Source organism: Nomascus leucogenys, chromosome 18 (genome assembly GCF_006542625.1).
Source record: "Nomascus leucogenys isolate Asia chromosome 18, Asia_NLE_v1, whole genome shotgun sequence".
Taxonomy (NCBI): domain Eukaryota; kingdom Metazoa; phylum Chordata; class Mammalia; order Primates; family Hylobatidae; genus Nomascus; species Nomascus leucogenys.
The window spans coordinates 43355626-43375489 of record NC_044398.1 but is presented as its reverse complement, the minus strand read 5'-3'; the positions used below and the strand labels follow the sequence as shown (position 1 = coordinate 43375489).

Genomic DNA, 19864 nt, shown 5'->3' with positions numbered 1-19864 from the left:
GAACAAAAGGCTCTAGATGTTGCAGTAGAGAACCTTGGCGCCAGGGAGTGATTGCCTCCAGCAAACCTTCTGTTGGCAGGAGCAGTCGGCTGGAGCAGTCGTGAGTTTGCTCATATCCTGCATTCATGATAAATGGTTTGCTGTTTGATCATATAGTCTCCAGTGGAATGCTGAGTTGGTCACGTCCCATGGGCCTTCGGCTACCTGCAATAGATGTTACCAGGGACCCAGGCTCTTTCCTTTCTGTGCTACCTCCTACTTGACACATGGTCTCACGATGAGAGCTGGACCTTCAGGCATTGTGGTTGTGGCCTTGGCAGGAATTAGAGGAATGATCAAGGATTAACAGGTCTGTTAGCTGAGAGTCACCATTTTCAGCAGGAAGGCAAAAGTTGCCCCACAAGTCCCACCTGGCCGCCTGAAATCTGCTTACATCTCCCTGGCCAGAACTGGATCACAGGCCACCTCTAGCTGGAAGGCAGCTAGGGAAAGGAGGGCTTGGGAAGTGAATCAGCCATCCAACAGCATCTCCTCAACATTGGTGTGGTCACTTTAGCCCACTAGGAGCACACTGGCTGCTAGGGTATGGCCTAGGAACCAGCAGAGTGTATCTGATGCAGTCAGCTTGTTCCCAGGCAGTGCTCCTCTCTCAGCCCAGACATTGACTCTGGCCAACCCCTTCGCCATACAGTTATGGCCATGAAAGTTCTTTGCAAGGGTGGACCTTTCCCCCATGTTTTTGGCATATGGCCAAACACAACACAGATGCAGCTGGGAGGATTTGAACAAGTGACAAAACCAGTCTGCTGTCTCAGGCCTCCTAGATACTCTGAAATGAACAGTTACATTATATGCCATTTTAATGTACTGACTACACAATATGTTTTCATTCAGGTCACCTTATTTTTTAAAACTAAAAGTAAACTCTGGCAAACCTTCTTAAGACATTCGTCTGTTCTTAGGCATACTTGTAATCTAATTATATTCTTCTGCTTAATTTTGCATTAAAAATAGGAATGCCTTTCACAAAATATTTTTTCCCATCCAACCTCCATTTCTTTTCTTTTGCTGTCCCTTTGGCCAGGAATGCTGCAGTGCTAGAACTATGCAGTGGTAAACCATTGCTGCCCATTTTTGCACCTTTCAAAGGGAGCTAATCAGTGTCTAAGCACAGAGAAAAAAAAGTGAGAAGGTGCAGCTGCAGATGGCCTATTTGCTTAAGTTGAATTAAATGTGTTAAAAAACGCTCAGTAGCACATGTATGTTGCCTTGCTCTAGTAGCCAAGGGCAGTTCTGAAGGAGGACATCCTATGCTTTAAATATGTACCTGTTCATTCATGGATTTCAGTCACATTTTATTAAAAGGAAACTTCTTCCTATAGTTAAAAAAAACTGTTTGCAAACCACCATCTTAAAAAGTCTAGAGGAAAGGCTATTGTCTTGGCTTGGGTTGTGGGTATTTTGAGCTTTGTAAGGGTTTTGGAGTTAACGTGGATGATGGTTTACTAGCCATGTGATTTTGAAAAAGGACATCTCTCTGAGCTTTAATTTAGTTATCAGTAAAAGTAGGGTAAGCCAGGCACGGTGGCTCATACCTGTAATCCCAGCAATTTGGGAGGCTGAGGCAGGCGGATCACCTGAGGTCAGGAGTTTGAGATCAGCCTGGCCAACATGATGAAACCCCATCTCTACTAAAAATCCAAAAAAATAGCCAGGCGTGGTACACACCTGCAGTCCCAGCTGCTTGGGAGGCTGAGGCAGGAGAATCGCTTGAACCTGGGAGGCGGAGGTTGCAGTGAGCTGAGATCACACCATTGCAGTCCAGCTTAGGCAACAAGAGCAAAACTCCGTCTCAAAAAAAAAAAAAAAAAAAAAAAAAAAGGGTAATAATACAACCTTCAGGGTTGTTCCGAGTCTTGGGATTAACGTTTGCATGGAACCATGGGGCAGCTCACCCATTACACTGAGCCAACACACCTGACTCTTGTCAAACTTCGTTGAATCCTGGTGATCTTAGGTTGATTGGGCCAGGACAGTTCATTTAATGGTAGCTTTATTATTTATTGCGGAACAATGGAGAACCATACATTATTTTTTCCTTCTTGCATACATTTTTTTTTAGACAGAGTCTTGCTCTGTAGCCCAGGCTGGAGTGCCGTGGCGCAATCTTGGCTCACTGCAACCTCCGCCTCCTGGATTTAAGCAATTCTCCTGCCTCAGCCTCCTGAGTAGCTGGGATTACAGGTGCGTGCCACCACGCCCAGCTAATTTTTGTATTTTTAGTAGAGACAGGGTTTCACTATGTTGATCAGGCTGGCCTCAAACTCCTGACCTCCTGATCCACCCGCCTTGGCCTCCCAAAGTGCTGGGATTACAGGCGTGAGCCACCGTGCCCGGCCCCTTCTTGAATACATTTTTACTGTGTGCTGTTTGTGACTGGACACTTACTGTGTCCAGTGAGTTCCGGGATGCTTACTATGGTCATTGGAGAGTATCTGAGTGGAGTGAGCCTTTAGAACATTTGATTACTTACAGAACTTCCTGGTTAACCTGTCAACATGAAATTCTGTTGCAAAGTGTACCCTTTTGTAATGAAGACAGTTAGCATGCTGTATAAGGTGGTTAGACATGAACTAGTTCAGTGGGACCAAGGAAGGGAGGGCAGGCCCCTGTGGAAGATAACTGTTTTTGAGAAGGCAGTTTTTTTATTGGAGTATTTATTAAATGAACCTGCTGTTTGAAGCCAGTTTTAGGCCGTGACATGTAAAATCGTATCTTCAGTATAGCAGACATACTCTTGAGATTAAAGGAGGCCACAATGTGGACATACTATATGCTACCTGAAATCCCCGTTGTCTCTGTCAGGAGACTTTTTCTGCTGACTCTTAGACCCCAGCTGGGGTCAGCACATTAGCCAGTCACTGCAGTCTGCTTTATGCTTCTTCAGTTCACCTCTTGCTGGCATAAATTTAGAGGTTGAAGAGAGGTAGAAATAAACCTTTAATCATGCCTCCTAGTATTCCATCTAGATTTTGTTACAAAGTGTCTCAGTGTGTATTGGAAGCATATTGACTTTAAAAACCAGGCTCCATTTTCAAAGAAGGAAGCAGGTAGGTTGGATGGGATGTTTATGAGGCTGCTAGGTCTGTGGTAGCTTGCCTGTCTTTAAAATGGGCAGCTGGATTTGATCCCCTTAAGGAGTTAATAGAAGAAGCATATTGGGATATTTAAGCAATTACAATGGCAAAGTCTTCACCCAATACTTATTTTGTATTGATAGTACAATGTTAATGGATATCATTTGTTGAGCCTCTGTTACCAAGGGATTTCATGAAATTTGTTACCTCCAATTAACGTCTTAAGGGATCCAAAGTCACCTTTTCCTTTTATTTTTCAAGATCACACTTATCACTGCCTGGGTTTTCATGAATTTTTTTCCGTTGCATCTTCACCCCACATGTAACCTCCATGAGTGTAGAGCCATGCTTTGTTTACCCCTAAATCTGCAGAGCCAGTGATGGGATGGAGCCCTGGAGGTTGTCAGTACATGTTGAGTGAATGTTTGCATGCTGTTCTGCTAGACACTTGATACCCAGCCCATTGTTCATCCCTCTTCATTATCCCAGCCACTTCCCAGGCCCAGACCTCCTAAACTCCTGCAGTAGCTTCTCAAGAATCTATCCCAAACCATCTAGCACCCAGCAGCCAGTAAGTAGAATCCTGATGCTTCTCTTTTCAATTCTTCAGTGTTTCTGTTTACACTACCTTGAGCTGTCACATCTAAGGTGACCTGGGCCTGGCCACTTGGAACCTGATCCTGTGCAATATCCCCTTGGTCATGATGATCTGGGTATGGTGACTACCTTGACGATTTTCAAACAAGCCAAATTCCTGCCTGCGCATCTTTGCAAATGCTGTTCTGTCCGAGAGGCCTCTCCCAATCTTATCCCTTTTTTGCATGAATGGCTAAAATTCCTAACTCATTTCTCCTTCGGTTCTTAGCTTCTTTAGAGGCACTTACCCTTGACACCCTCCCCTTAATCTAAATTTTATCACCCATTTGAGTTTTGTTATTCTTTTTCTTCATAGCACCTATCACAGTTTGTAATGATAGCAGTGTGTAGAAAATCTTATATTTTTAGAAGCAGCAGAATGTCCCCCCCTGGGAAAAAAATCTGTTTAATTGACTGGGTGCTTGGAGAAGTTTGAGGCAGTTTGAGTCCCACAGGTGACATGCTTTATACAAAGAGGGGAACTGGAATGCAGCCCCCATGAAACCCCCATGCATCTTGCCCGGACCTTCACGTCACTGCAGGGTCCTTGACCATGTGGGCCCACTGAGCCATCCTGGAGGATGTTCCCCAGATCCCCCACCCACACTCAGTCCTCACCCTATGTACTTCCCTTGCTGCTGTTTGCTTAATCATTTTCTAAAGAACAAACTCAAAGTTTTATATCATTGTGTAGTATCTGAAATCACATTTGATTGGTTTTCTTTTTTTAGTTTATTTGTACATATTGGGTACCTCTGATATTTTGTTACATGCATAGACTTATGTAATGATCAAGTCAGGATATTTGGGGTGTCCCTCACTGTGAATATTTATCATGTCTATGTGTCGGAAACATTTTAAACCTCTCTTCTAGTTATTTTGAAGTACATAATATATTGTTAACTGTAGTCACCCTACTCTGTTGTTATTGAACATTAGAACTTATTGTGACTATCTAACCATTTTTGTACCCATTAACCAGTCTCTCTTTATCCCCCACTCCTGCCTCCATGCACACCCTTCCCAGCCTCTGGTACCTATAATTCTACTTTCTACCTCCATGAGATCAAAGTTTTTTAGCTCCCACATGTGAGCGAGAACATGTAATATTTGTCTTTCTGTGTCTGGCTTATTTCACTTAACATAATGACCTCCATCCATGTTGCTGCAGATGACATGATTTCATTCTTTTTGTATGGCTGAATAGTATTTCGTTGTGTATATATGTCACAAATTCTTTACCTGTTTGTCCATTGATGTGGACACTTAGGCTGATTCCATACCTTTTGCGAACAATGCTACAATAAACATGGGAGTACAGATATCTCTTTGATAATACTAATTTATTTTCCTCTGGGGAAATACTCTGTAGTGAGGTTGCTGGATTATATAGTAGTTCTATTTTTAGCTTTTTGAGGAATTCACATACTATTTTTCATACTGGTTGTACTAATTTGCATTCCCACCAACAATACATAAGAGTTCCCTTTTCTCTGCATCCTCACCAACATCTGTTATTCCCTGATGATTAGGGATGCTGAACAGTTTTTCATGCAGCTGTTGGTCATTTATATGTCTTTTTTTGAGAAATGTCTAGTCATGTCCTTTGCCCACTTTTTAATGGGATTGTTTGTGTTTTTAATGTTGTTTGAGTTTCTTACATATTCTGTATGTTAGTTCCTTGTTCGATGGGTAGTTTTCATATATTTTCTCCCATTCAACAGGTTGTGTCTTCACTGTATTGATGGTTTCCTATGCTGTGCAGAAGCTTTTCAGTTTAATATAGTCCCTTTTGTCGGTTTTTGGTTTTGTTGCCTATGCGTTTGAGGTCTTAGCCATAAAATCATTGCCTAGACCAATGTCTTGAAGTGTAATCCCTGTGTTTTCTTCTAATAGTTATATAGTTTCAGGTCTTATGTTTGAGTGTTTAGTCCATCTTGAGTTGATTTTTGTATGCGATGAGAGAGCGGGCTTCAGTTTCATTCATCTGCGTATGGATCTCTAATTTTCCCAGCACCATTTATTGAGAAAGTGTCCTTTCCCTAATGCATGTTTTTGGTACCTTTGTTGAAAATCAGTTCGCAGTAAATACGTGAATTTATTTCTGTGTTGTTGATTTTGTTCTATTGTTCAATGTATCTGGGTTTGTTTTGTTGTTGTTGTTGTTTGTTTGTTTTTTGAGATAGAGTCTTGCTCTGTTACCCAGGCTGGAGTGCAGTGGCACTATCTAGGCTCACTGCAACCTCTGCCTCCTGGGTTCAAGCAATTCTCACTGCCTCAGCCCCCTCATTAGCTGGGATTACAGGTGCATACCACCAAGCCTGGCTAATTTTTATATTTTTAGTAGTGATGGGGTTTCACCAAGTTGGCCAGGCTGGTCTTGAACTCCTGATGTCAGGTGATCCACCTGCCTTGGCCTCCCAAAGTGCTGGGATTACAGGTGTGAGCCACCACTCCTGGCCTGTATCTGTTTTTATAACAACACCATGCTTATTTTGGTTTCTGTAGCCTTGTGTAATATCCTTTGAAGTCAGGCAGTGTGATCCCTTCAGCTTTGTTTGTTTTTATTAGGATTATTTTGGCTATTTGTGCTCTTTTTTGGTTCCATATGGTTTTAGAATTGTTTTTTCTGTTTCTGTGTAAAATGACATTGACATTTTGATGGCGATTGCATTGAATCTGTAGATTGCTTTGGGTAGTATGGTCATTTTAATGACATTAATTCTTTTGATCTGTGGACATGGGATGTCTTTCAATTTGTTCGTGTCCCCTTCAGCTTCTGTCATCAGTGTTTTGTAGTTTTCCTTGCAACGTCTTTCACCTCTTTGATTAAATTTATTTCTAGGTATTTTATTTTGTATAGCTATTTTAAATGGGATTGCCTTTTTGATTTCTTTCTCCACTAATTCATTATTGGTATATAGAAACACTATCGATTTTTGTACGTTTATTTTTGTATCCTATAACTTTGCCGAATTTATCAGATCTAAGTTTTCTAATGGAGCCTTTAGGTTTTTCTAGGTATAAAATCATATCATCTGCAAAAAGGACAAATTAACTTACTTTTTTTCCAATTTGAATGCCTTTTATTTCTTTCTCTTGCCTGATTGCTCTGACTAGGACTTCCAGTACTGTGTTGAACAGGAGTGGTGAAAGTGGGTGTATTAGTCTGTTTTCACGCTGCTGATAAACACATACCTGAGACTGGGTACTTTTTAAAGAAAAAGAGGTTTAATGAACTCACAGTTCCATGTGGCTGGGGAGGCCTCACAATCATGGCAGAAGGCGAAAGTCATGTCTTAACATGGCAGCAGACAAGGGAGAAATGAGAACCAAGCGAAAGAGGTTTCCCCTTATAAAACCATCAGATCTCATGAGACTTACTCACTACCACAAGAACAGTATGGGGGAAACCGCCCCTATGATTCAGTTATCCCCCACTGGGTCCCTCCCACGACACATGGGAATTATGGGAGCTACAATTCAAAATGAGATTTGGTGGGGACATAGCCAAACCATATCATTCTGCCCTTGGCCCCTCCCAAATCTCATGTCCTCACATTTCAAAACCAACCATGCCTTCCCAACAGTCCCCCAAAGTCTTAACTCATTTCAGCATTAACTCAAAAGTCCACAGTCTGAAGTCTCATCTCAGACAAGGCAACTCCCTTCCACCTGTGAGCCTGTAAAATCAAAACCAAGTTAGTTACTTTGTAGATACAATGGGGGCACAGGCACTGGATAAATACACTCATTCCAAATGGGAGAAACTGGCCAAAACAAAGGGGCTAAAGGCCCCATGTAAGTCCACAATCCAATGGGTCACTCCATTCTTAAAGCTCCATAGTGATCTTTGACTCCATGTCTCACATCCAGGTCATGCTAATGCAAGAGGTGGGCTCCCACGGCCTTTGGCAGCTCCGCCCCTGTAGCTTTGCAGGGTATAGCCCCCCTCCTGGCTGCTTTCACGAGCTGGCATTAAGTGTCTGTAGCTTTTCCAGGCACACGGTGCAAGCTGTTAGTAGATATACCATTCTGGAGTTGGGAGGATGGTGGCCCTCTTCTCACAGCTCCACTAGGCAGTGCCCCAGTGGGGACTCTGTGTGGGGGCTTGCAACCCACGTTTTCCTTTCACACTGCCCTAGCAGAGGTTCTCCATGAGGACTCCATCCTTGCAGCATACCAGTGCCTGAACATCCAGGCATTTCTATACATTCTCTGAAATCTAGGCAGAGGTTCCCAAATCTCAATTCTTGACATTTGTGTACCCGCAGGCTCAACACCACATGGAAGCTGCCAAGGCTTGGGGCTTGCACCCTCTGAAGCCATGACCTGAACTATACCCTGGCTGCTTGTAGCCTTTGGTTAGAGTGGCTGGGATGCAGGGCACGGAGTCTCTAGGCTGCACACAGCAAGGGGGCCCTGGGCCTGGCCCTTGAAACCGTTTTTTTTTCCTCCTAGGCCTCTGGGCCTGTGATGGGAGGGGCTGCTGCAAAGATCTCTGACATGCCCTTGAGACATTTTCCCCCTTGAGTTGGTGATTAACATTTGGCTCTTCGTTACTTGTGCAAATTTCCGCACCCAGCTTGAATTTCTCCTCAGAAAATGGGTTTTTCTTTTCTATGGCATCAGGAGGCCACAAATTTTCTGCATTTATTTTCTCTTTCTCTGAGAATGCTTTTAAAACTTTTAAAAACTGAATGTTTTTAACAGCACCCAAGTCACTTCCTGAATGCTTTGGTGCTTAGAAATTTTTTCCGCCAGATACCCTAAATCATCTCCCTCAAGTTCAAAGTTCCACACATCAGGGGCAAAATGCTGCCAGTCTCTTTGCTAAAACATAGCAAGAGTCACCTTTACTCCAGTTCGCAACAAGTTTCTCATCTCCATCTGAGACCACCTCAGCCTGGATTTCATTGTCCATATCATGATCAGCATTTTGGTCAAAGCCATTCAACAAGTGTCTAGGAAGTTCCAAACTTGCCCACATTTTCCTGTCTTCTTCTGAGCCCTCCAAACCATTCCAGCCTCTGCCTGTTACCCAGATCCAAAATCGCTTCCACATTTTCAGGTATCTTTATAGCAGCACCCCATTTACTGGTACCAATTTACTGTATTAGTCTGTTTTCACACTGCTGATAAAGACATACCCAAGACTGGATAGTTTTTAAAGTAAAAGAGGTTTAATGGACTCACAGTTCCACGTGGCTGAGGAGGCCTCACAATCATGGGGGAAGGTGAAAGGCATATCTTACTTACATGGCGGCAGACAAGGGAGAAATGAGAACCAAGTGAAAGGGGCTTCCCTTACAAAATCAGATCTCATGAGACTTATTCACTACCACGAGAACAGTATGGGGGAAACTGTGCCTATGATTCAATTATCTCCCACTGAGTCCCTCCCACAACATGTGGGAATTATGGGAGCCACAATTGAAGATGAGATTTGGGTGGGGACACAGCCAAATCATATCAGTGGGCATTCTTGTCTTGTTCCAGTTCTTAGAGGGAAGTCTTTCTTTCACTTTTCCCCCATTCAGATTTATGTTAGCTGTGGGTTTGTCATATGTGGCCTTTATTAATATTGCAGTATTTATTTGCCTAGTTTGTTGAGAATTTTTATCATGAAGGAATGTTGAATCTTACCAAGTGCTTTTTCTGCTTCTATTGAGATGATCATATGGTTTTATCCTTCATTCTGTTTACATGATGTGTCATATTTATTGATTTGCATGTGATGAAAGACCCTTGCATCCTTGGGATAAATTCCCTTAATTGTGTACTGTCTTTTTGATGTGCAATTGGATTTGCTTTACTAGTATTTTATTAAGGATTTTTGCATCTATGCCTATCAGGGATATTGGCCTGTGGTTTTATTTTTTGTTGTGTTCTTGTCTGGTTTTGGTGTCAGCATAATGCTGGTCTAGTAGAATGAGTTAAGGAGAATTCTTTCTTCAATTTTTTGGAATAGAGAAGAATTGTTCTTCTTTGAAAGTTTGGTAGAATTTGGCAGTGAAGTCATCCAATCCTGGACCTTTTGTTGTTAGGAGACTTTTTATTACTCTTTAAATCTCATTGCTTCTTATTGATCTGTCCAAGTTTTCTGTTTCTTTCTGATCAATCATGGTTAGGTTATGTGTTTATCCATTTCCTCTAGGTTTTCCAGTTTGATAGCATATAGTTCGTAATAGTCTCTGATGATCTTTTGTATTTCTGTGTTATCATTTGTAATGTCTCCTTTTTCATTTCAGATTTTATTTAGGTCTTCTGTCTTTTTTTTCCTGGTTAGTCTAGCTAGTCTATCAATTTTAGTTTTTCAAAAAATTAATTTTTTGTTTCATTGATCCTTTTGTTGTTGTTTTTTTTTTAGCTCCTATTTAGTTTAGTTCTCCTCTAATGTTTATTATTTCTTTTACTAATTTTGGACTTGGTTTTTTCTTGGACTTCTAGATCCTTGAGGTGCATCCTTCAGTTGTTTGTTTGAAATCTTTCTACTTTTTTGATGTAGGTGTTTATTGCTATGGACTTCTCTGTTAGCACTGCTTTTGCTCTATCCCATAGGTTTTGGTATGTTGTATTTCGATTTTTATTTAAGGCATTTTTATGTTTTCTCCTTAATTTCTTCCTTCACCCAGTGGTCATTGAGGAGCATGTTGTTTAATTTCCATGTAATTGTACGGTTTCTAATTGATTTCTAGTTTTAAACATTGTGGTCTGAGAAAGATACTTGACATGATTTCAATTTTTAAAAACTTCATTGAGACTTGTTTTGTGTCCTAACATGTGGCCTGTCCTGAAGAATGGTCTGTGTGCTGAGAAATGTGTATTCTGTAGTTGTTGGATGAAACGTTCTGTAAGTGTCTGTTAAGTCCATTGTCCTAACGTGCAGTTTAAATGTAATGTTTGTTCATTTTCTGCCTAGATGATCTGTCTAACGATGGGAGTAGGGTGTTGAAGTCCCCAACTATTATTGTATTAAAGTCTGTCTCTCCCTTTAGATTTAATAATATTTGCTTTATACATCTGGGTGCTCTGGTGTAGGGTGCAGATGTATGTAGAAGTGTTATAGCCTCTTGATGAATTAATCCCTTTGTTATTATATAATGACTCTGTGTCTCTTTTTACTGTTTTTGACTTAAAGTCTGTTTTATCTGATACAGGTATAGCTAGTCCTGCTTGTTTTTTGGTTTTTATTTGCATGAACTATCTTTTTTCATCCCTGTACTTTCAGTCTATATGTATCTGTACAGGTGCGATGAGCTTCTTGTACACAGCATATAGTTGAGTAATGTTTTTTAAAATCCATTCAGCCAGTCTCTATCTTTCAAGTGGAAAGTTTAATTCATTTACATTTAGGGTTACTATTGATATGTGAGGGCTTATTCCTGTCACTTTATTAAATAATTTCTGGTTTTGTATATCCTTTGTTTCCTTCTTTCTTATTGTTTATCATTGTGGTTTGGTGGGTTTCTGTAGTGGTAACATTTGAGTCCTTTCTCTTCCTTATTTGTGTGTTTGCTCTACCAGTAGGTTTTATACTTTGGTATGTTTTTATGATGGCAAATACTGTCCTTGTGCTTCCATGTGTAGGATTCCCTTAAGCATTTCTTTTTTTTTTGAGATGGAGTCTCGCTCTGTTGCCCAGGTTGGAGTGCAGTGGCGCAATCTTGGCTCACTGCAAGCTCTGCCTCCCGGGTTCACGCCATTCTCCTGCCTCAGCCTCTCCGAGTAGCTGGGACTACAGGCGCCCGCCACCATGCCTGGCTAATTTTTTTGTATTTTTAGTAGAGACGGGGTTTCACCGTGGTCTCGATCTCCTGACCTCGTGATCCGCCTGCCTCGGCCTCCCAAAGTGCTGGGATTACAAGCGTGAGCCACCGCGCCCGGCCTAAGCATTTCTTATAGGACCAGTCTGGTGGTGAATTCCCTCAGCTTTTGCTTGTCTGGGAAGGACTTTATTTCTTCTCATTTGTGAGTGATAACTTGGCTGGGTATAGTATCTTTGGCTGGCCTTTTTTTTTTTCTTTTAGCACTTTGAATATATCATCCCATTCTCTGGCCTGTAAGGCTTCTGCTGACAAGTCTGCTGTTGGTCTGATGGGGGTCCACTTATAAATGACTAGATGCTTTTTTCTTGCTATTTTTAGGCTTCTCTATTTGTCTTTGACTTTTGACTGTTGACTATATAATGTGCTGTGGAGGAGACTTTGAATTATATTTGGATATCTTTGAGCTTCTTATATCTAGATGTCTAAATCTTTTGCAAGACTTGGGAAGTTTGCAGCTATTATTTTGTTAGATATTCCATCCTTTTTGTTTTCTGTTTGTCTTCTGAGACACTGAAAATTTGAATATTTGGCCATTTTATGGTGTCCCATATGTCATGTATGCTTTGTTCTTTCTTTTCTATTCCTTTTTTAAATTTTTTTGTCCTACTGGATTATTTCAAAAGACCTGTCTTCAAGTTCTGAAATTATTTCTTCTACTTGATCTATTCTATTTGTTGAATATTTCAAGTGTATTTTGTATTTCATGTAATGAATTTTTCAGTTCCAGAATTTCTGTTTGGTTTTTTTTTATAATGTATTTTTGGAAAATGTTTCATTCATATCCTGAATTGCATTTCTCATTTCTTTGTATTGTTTGTCTGTATTCCTGTGTATCTCACTGAGCTTCCAGATCTTGCTCTGTTGGCCAGGCGGGAGTATAGTGGTGTGATCATAGCTAACTGCAGCTTCCAACTCCTGTGCTCAAGCAATCCTCCCACCTCAGGCTCCTGAGTAGCTGGGCCTACAGGCACATATCACCATGCCCAGCTAATTTATTTTTATTTTTTATAGAGACAGGGTCTCGCTATGTTTCTCAGACTGGTCTTGAACTCCTGGCCTCAAGCAATCCTCCTGCCTGGGGCTCCCAAAGTACTGGGATTACAGGTGAGAGCCACCATGCCCAGCGTTCACTGAGTTTTAATGTCATTATTTTGAATTCTTTTTTTGGGATTTCATAAATTTCTTTTTGATTGGAATCTACTGCTGGAGAATTATTGGGTTCCTTTGTGGGTGTCATATTTCCTTGATTTTTCATTTCTTGTGTCCTTATGTTAATCTCTGCACGTCTGGTGTAACAGTCTCTTCTAGTTTTCTTAATTTGCTGTTGTAAGAGAGGAGTTTTTCCTGAGGGTGTGTCTATGGTGTTGGTTGTGCAGGGCATTTTAGCTTTGATCTCACTGTGTGCAGTAGTATAGTCTCTGTATGATTTCTTTGGCTATAAATCATGTTAGTGGTGTCTGTGATCTCCTCAGTATCTTAGGGTATGGTGGAGGCTGTAGTGAAGTTTTGCTGGGGACAGGGATACCAGGTTGGCCTGTCCTTGGTCCCAGTGGTGGCAGTAGTGGGGTGAGTATGCCTGCCCTTGGGCCTCAGTGCAGTATATGCTGGCACCAGTGTTAGTGGATCAGGTGGGTTATTTTTGGGGGGCCTCCATGTAGCTTGCTCAAATGCTGGTAGTGGCAGTGGCGAGCTGGGTGGGTAGGTGAATTCTTGGGCTCCTGGGCAGCAGGCATGATGTTGGTGATGGCAGCAGCAGTGGCAGGACAACCCTCTGGCTCCCAAGCAGTTTGCACTGATGTCGGCAGTGCCTGTGATGGGCTGAGTGAACCAGTCTTCAGGCCCAAATGTGTATGCAATTGGGTGCTAGATGTGGCGGTAATGGCAGGTTGGGTGGGCCTGACCTCAGATGCCCAGGCAGTATGCTCAGGTTCCAATAGTGGTGGAATGGGCTGGGCAGTCCCCAGGCCCCAGGATGGTTTACTCAGGAACTGGGTAGGACATACTTCAGCATGCCCCACCCGCCCCAGGGATGCATTCAGTCTCTAGCAGTCTTGGGCAGGGGTTGGGTGATTCCAAGGCCCTGGCAGAATGCTCTGGTGGAGGCAGCAGTGGCTATACTGCAGCCCTACTACTGGGGAGAGTGGGGTTGCTTTCAGTGGCACTAGCTGTCTGTATGCCAGTGGCTAGGGAGTGCACACTTTGCTCTCTTTGTCCTTGGTGCTTGCGAAAACGTGCAGTGGCTTCACTGCTGGGAGCAGCAGGGTCTTTGCCAAATGGTTTGCACTTCATCCCTGGCGGCAGCAGCAGCTGGCTGCTGCAATGGCTGTGGTGAGGAATGTCAGAGGGGTTCCAGGGATGTGGAGAAGCAGGGACTGTTGGGCCCCCAGCAGGATGCAGTCTCCTGAGGACTGGGCTCTCAGTATGGTGTCTTCTTGTAGCTGCCTTGGACTCCAGGGGTGTGTGGGACCCATCATGAGCTCCCTCCCTGGAGCAATGCCTTCTCGCCATCTCCAGGCAGCTCCCTCTGTTAGCCTCAAGGCCTGTGAGGGTCTAGGGCTCTGTCATGGCTGGAATTGCACAAGTGCATGGTGGAAATGTGGACCGCTGGGGATCACTTGCTTCCCCTTTCCCCACACTTGGGGAACCTCTTGGCTGCCTGACTGCCCTCTCCTTGCCTGCTCTAGGTGTTTTCTGTCACTTCTCTGTTGATTTCGTGTTCTCTCTTAGATGATCTATTCGAAGTCTGATTCTTCCTGGCTATTTTGGTTCTTCTTTGTAGAGGAGGTAAGTACCAGATGCCTCTAGTCAGCCATCTTGAAGCCCCTCCTCTAGATTTTGAATGGTTAACTTTTTAATGTGAAAATGTAACTATTAAAAAACATGTTCTTCATTATATCACCTAAACTCATTGTGATGGCCCTTTGTGAGATAGAGCTCTGACAGACGGGTATTCAGGAGGCTGTGTGGTAGAGAGAAGGGAGAGGTGGGGATGGGGCAAGCCCACTTTCCATCTCTGCTGTGAGCCTCTGCCTGTCAAGGGGCCATTGTCTCGGGGTACCAGGAAGCCATAGAGCATGGCTGGCAGGGGCGATGCACAGTGTACTGGGCATGGCCTCAGAGTGGACTCAGGTGACGTGAGGTGACTGCCTGTTCAGGACCTTGTGTCCTGTGCCACCACTACGCCCACCTGCAGGCTGTCTTACCATTTGACAATATGTCTAATCTCTAACATGGAGAAAAGGAGGCCGTGCAGAGTTTACGAGGATTGCACACATTCAGATTTTGTCCGGCACCTAACTGTGTGCCAGAAATTGTGCTTTGAATGCGGAACCAAACAGCAGAGGGAAGTACGCAGACCTCTACGATAACACGGATGGAGAGAATTCCTACCAAGGGAACAGTAAGGCGCTTAGGTAGAGAATTACAGGGAACCCAAGTTGAAGGGCTGCTCAGAGAAGATGTGGCTCAGGAGAGGACATGTAAAGCAGATGTGAGAGGTGGAAAGGAGCCAACCAGGATGAGGTTAAACTGTAGTAGAAAGATCATTTGTCACCTGCTTGGAAAGTCCAGTACTTTAGGTGGACAATGAAAGGCATCTTCAGTGGCTGGGGGCGGTGGCTCTTATGGCACCCTATTGCAGGTGCCTGTAACCACAAGATTGTGTTGACTGTGGCTGTTCATGTGAGTACTTTGGCCTAAAATCCGATAGAAGCCGATGGAAATTCGCAGAGGAGGCTTAAACCCACTCTATTCGGCTAGAATTTCTTTAATACCAGGAATTGGCCCAGGCTAGGCTAATTATAGGGGCTGGACTTTTTGGAGCCTCTCTTCTTGCCTCTCAGAGGAAGATTGTGGTGCAAAAAGGGCAGTACATAGACACAATGTTATTTTATCCCCAGGGAAGCCTTCTCATTCAACCCTGGGAATCAGACTTGGTCCACGTGACACAATTTCTTGAGCAAGTTCATGATTGGCAGCACTTACCCCAGGGAGAAGGCAGTGGAAGCCCGTAGCATGGGTATCTCTCCGCCAGCCCCCCAACCAGCCTGGTTCTGTAGGCCCTGGCAGTTGCCCAAGGCTGGGCCCTTGCAGACTGTGATATGTACCTCTTGTTAATCGAATATTCCTGGGTAGAATCAGACTGGACATGTTTAATGAGCAATTAAAATGATTGCTCTATTGCTTGGCAAGCACATCTCAATGAATTTGAGCACTAACCCTCCTAGGCCTCCTGAATATTTTCTGGTTATTGTTGCCATTAGACAGGGATGAGATACAGCAGAATGTCACATATCAGATGGACATTCCTTCAAGGAATTCTTGCTGACCCACTTGAATTACGCAAGAGCAGACCTGGATGTGATTGTCAAGACCAGGGTTTGCTTCTTTCTGTTTCTGAATGCAGAGTTGACCAGTGACACGCTCAGGTTACTCAGAACTTAGGGGTTACAAATAAGGCAAAATGTGCTTTCTTAATTTATTCTGAAGAAAACGGCTGTCCCAAAACAGGATACTTATTCCTAAGTGACAAAAACAAAGGATGAATTGGAGGAGTTGCATGGCATCAGGTGGCCTCAGCACCACTGAGCCTCACTCAAATCCTGACAGCACTGAGGCAGTGTTTCTGTTCAGCTCCCCTTTTGCAAAGTTTAACCGACTGTCTTTGCAGTATTTTTTTCATCTGACTGGTTACAGTTTAGTTTTTGGCTGAAGTTTGGTTCAGTCTCCTGAAGGTGGAAGAGGGGGGGCAGATTTAAAACAATTTCCCAATAATACCAAGATTATTTGCATTTTTCACTCTCATTCTCCCATAAGTGTACAGCGGAGTTTCCAGAAGCTAAGCAACATGCAGGATAGCATCTTCCTTAGCTGGTGGAATATGTTCCTGTGTTTTAAGATGTTCTAATATAGCAAAGATGGAGAGATGGAACCTGTGTAAACAAAAGCTCTTTGTGGGGGCCTCAGTAATTTTTAAGAGTGTAAGGAGGTCCTGTGGCCAACAAGTTTGAGAATCTCTGTTGCAGAGGCACCGTCTCCCCAGAGGGTAGCTATTTAGTCTGAGCAAATGTTCCCTAAACAGCTACTGTGTACCAGACCAATCAGCAATAGCTTCTAAGTTAACATATCCCAGTAACATCTTCTCATAAACCTTGATAGGTGCAATGAAAGAAATGAATAGGGTACAAGGATATGATAACAGGGATGAAAAGCCCTTTCTGAGGAGAAACCTGAGGAGGGGCCAGTTATGCTGGGTTGGGATGTGGGAGTGTTCCTGGGAGGAGGAGGAGGGGTGGGAAAGGCCACGGGTTGCCAGGAAAGGAGGGCCTAGGCCGAGAGGAAGTGAGGGTCATTTTTCCTGCCTGCCGTGTTTCTGTCAGTAGTATGCTCCCTGGCTCGGGGTTCGCTCTTAGAGTTCTGTGCATCTTGGGCCAGGGCTGGCCAGATGAGTAGCCTGAGCAGAAGCTGTTTTCTTCCCAGGTGGTTGGACGGTGGTTACCTTGGTTGGAATGAGGCATTTTGTAGCAGATATGAGACCTGCAGGTTTACTCTCTAGGTCATCAAGAGTCAAGAGTGGTAGTCACATGGAAGTCTTGTTCCACACTGGAGGTGTGCCTGGAGTGGTGTGTGCTGCATTTCTGCATCTGCCCTGACTTTATTTGATCCTGGTAGCAACCCTGTAGATTGTTGACCTCATTTTTTAAATGATTAAACTCCTGCTCGGTAGTGTGCTCAGTGGACTGGCCCCAGAACACAGAGGGAAGACTTTGGGGTCAAAAGCCAGTGCTTTGGCCACTGCCCCAGAATTCTCTCAGAGGAAATATTTTATTGCCTCTTGGCAATGAAAATGTATTTTGACTATATTTGAAAAGTTCGATATTTAAGGGAAATCAACAGTATTAAAGGGTCCTTGTGAGTGGTAAGTAACTCACAAACATAGCCCCTTTCACCATGTTATTTCTGGTGATTTTGGATTTTTATATGGTTACATCTTTAGTTTTTGGGACTGTGAAGCCACCTTTGCTCAGAAATCATTGTCTTCAGTGTAATTTATTGAAAACAAATTATATTTGCAAGATCCTCAGCTGCCGCATTGGAGGAAGACAGTCCTCAAAAATTCCCTTCAGCTGTGGCCTTCTGTCCCCTCCACCAGTGCTGTAATATATGCCCCTCATTGTTCTGGGGATTTGTTGCTACTCAAGTAATTCTGACTCCCTTTAAAAGGCCACTATAGAAAAGAATTCCATGTTAATGCTACTTGCTAAGCAATGCTAATGAGAGTCATTTATAATGGAAATCATTTTAGCATTCAGTAGTTTTTAATTATACATGCTTCTCTGTAAGTATATTGTATATACTTACTTTTTTAATGGTCAGTTTTAATTAATTGCCTTTGTGAAAGCTTGTTCTTGGCACAGCCCTTCATAAGAGCCAACATGTATTTATCAGAGCAAGCCACAGAAAAGCCACAGAATGGCCTCTTTTCTTTTGTTGTGGCTCATTTTTGAAGTTGAATACAACTGAGTATTTATCGAAAGCAGAGTTACTCATAATGAAGCATTGGTTTGACAGAGTAACTTCTGTGCTAAGCAGAAAGTTTGTTAAGATGTAATCTCAGTCTGCACATTGCAGTATGTAAACACCAAGTGAGTTTAGCTGGCTCTGTGGTATGAAGTCAGGCCTGCTGAGTTGGCCCTTAGGAGCAGATCCCTATCTCTTAGTTTGGAAGTGGGAGGGCCTAACCGCTAGCAACCTCATGAGCAGGAAGCACAAATAAAAAAGTGATCTGGTGAGCAAGATTTCTAAAATGGCCCCCAGAAATGTCCCCACAATTGCCTGGAACCTGGGAATGTATTGCTGTTATTACTCCTATGATCATGTTGTGTTGTGTGGCACAGTTGACCTTAAAATAAGGGAGATTATTTGGGGTTATAAATACAGGCCCAGTGGAATCCCACAAGTGCTTAACAAGCAGAGAATGTTCTCTGACTGGTGGCAGAAAGGGAAGTCAGAGAGATTGACAGCACAAGTGGGCTTTGAAGATGGGAGGGGTCATGTGACTGCAGATGCATGTGGCCCACCCCAGGGGAAGTCAGCCAGCAGACAGGCCCTCAGTCCTCAAGCTTCAGGGAGCTGTGTTCTGCCAACAACCTGAGAGAATGTGTAAACGCAGTCCTCCTGAGGCCTCCAGTAAGGAGGGAGACTGACCAGAGCAGAGAATCTCAGCATGCCCATGTAGACTCCTAGTCCATGGGAAGTGATACATTTGTGTAGTTTTAAGCCACTAAGTTTTGTTTACATAGCAATGAAGTGATACATTTGTGTAGTTTTAAGCCACTAAGTTTTGTTTACATAGCAACACACCTCTTACATGGGTGACAAATGCTTTCCATGTAGAGGAAAACCTTCTTTCTAGAGATCTGTAAGAGCCATTTGCTTCTAGAGCCTCTGGGCCAACAGCCAACATGATCTCTTGATTTAGCCATCTTCTTCTTTTATTTCTTTTGATAATTTTTATTTTCTTTGTAGAAATACAGTCAGGCAGTGACTTTCAAGTGACTTTGACTGTGATCCAAAGTAACAAGTAGCTTTTATATTGAAACCCAGTTCACTTTTACATACACATCTGAGAGACAAAATTACCTCAAAAGACTTTATCCTTTTTATGTCAGATGCACTCTGACATATTCTATTTTATTGTACTTTTAAAAACATAGGTCATCACCCACTACATTCATTTCTTTACCTGTCATCCCAAAGTCGGAAAGTTGTTGTAGTTGGTTGTGCTTCTGCAGTTTTGTTTTACTTTTTCAAATCATCAATCACATGTTATTTTAAGAATGAATTTCTGTTTGGGAAATGTTGCTCAGTGTAAAGTGGCATTATGGCTTTGTGGGTCTCTGTGACAAGTCCATGTCCCTCCATCCAGGTTCCCTGGTCTCCCTCCTGGGTAGTCTGTGCAGCACCAGCACAGGTGGCAGTGGTGCCTCTCTCTGCTTGTTTCACTTTGTGTGTTCATTACTGGACATAATGAAAACTTTTCGCATTTTTTTAACGACTGCTGATATTTCTTTCCGTAGATGGAACAATGTTGCCTCAGCTCCAAGGTGATGGGCATTTAGTGTGATTCCAGCCCTTTGCTGTCACAAACTAGTGCAGTGTACAAACCTCTTCCCGCAGGTGTGTGAGGATGAATTCCTAAAAGAATTGCTGAGACAAACTATATGTGCCTTTGTCATCCTGAGGGCAGTTGTCATCCTGTGG

General features: G+C 43.0%; 1 protein-coding gene across 5 annotated transcripts in view; it reads left to right on the top strand.

Annotated features, from left to right (window-relative positions):
* MARCHF8 (membrane associated ring-CH-type finger 8) overlaps window positions 1-19864 on the top strand; it is a 143070-nt gene that overhangs the window by 109198 nt on the left and 14008 nt on the right. The gene's annotated exons all lie outside the window — the stretch shown is intronic.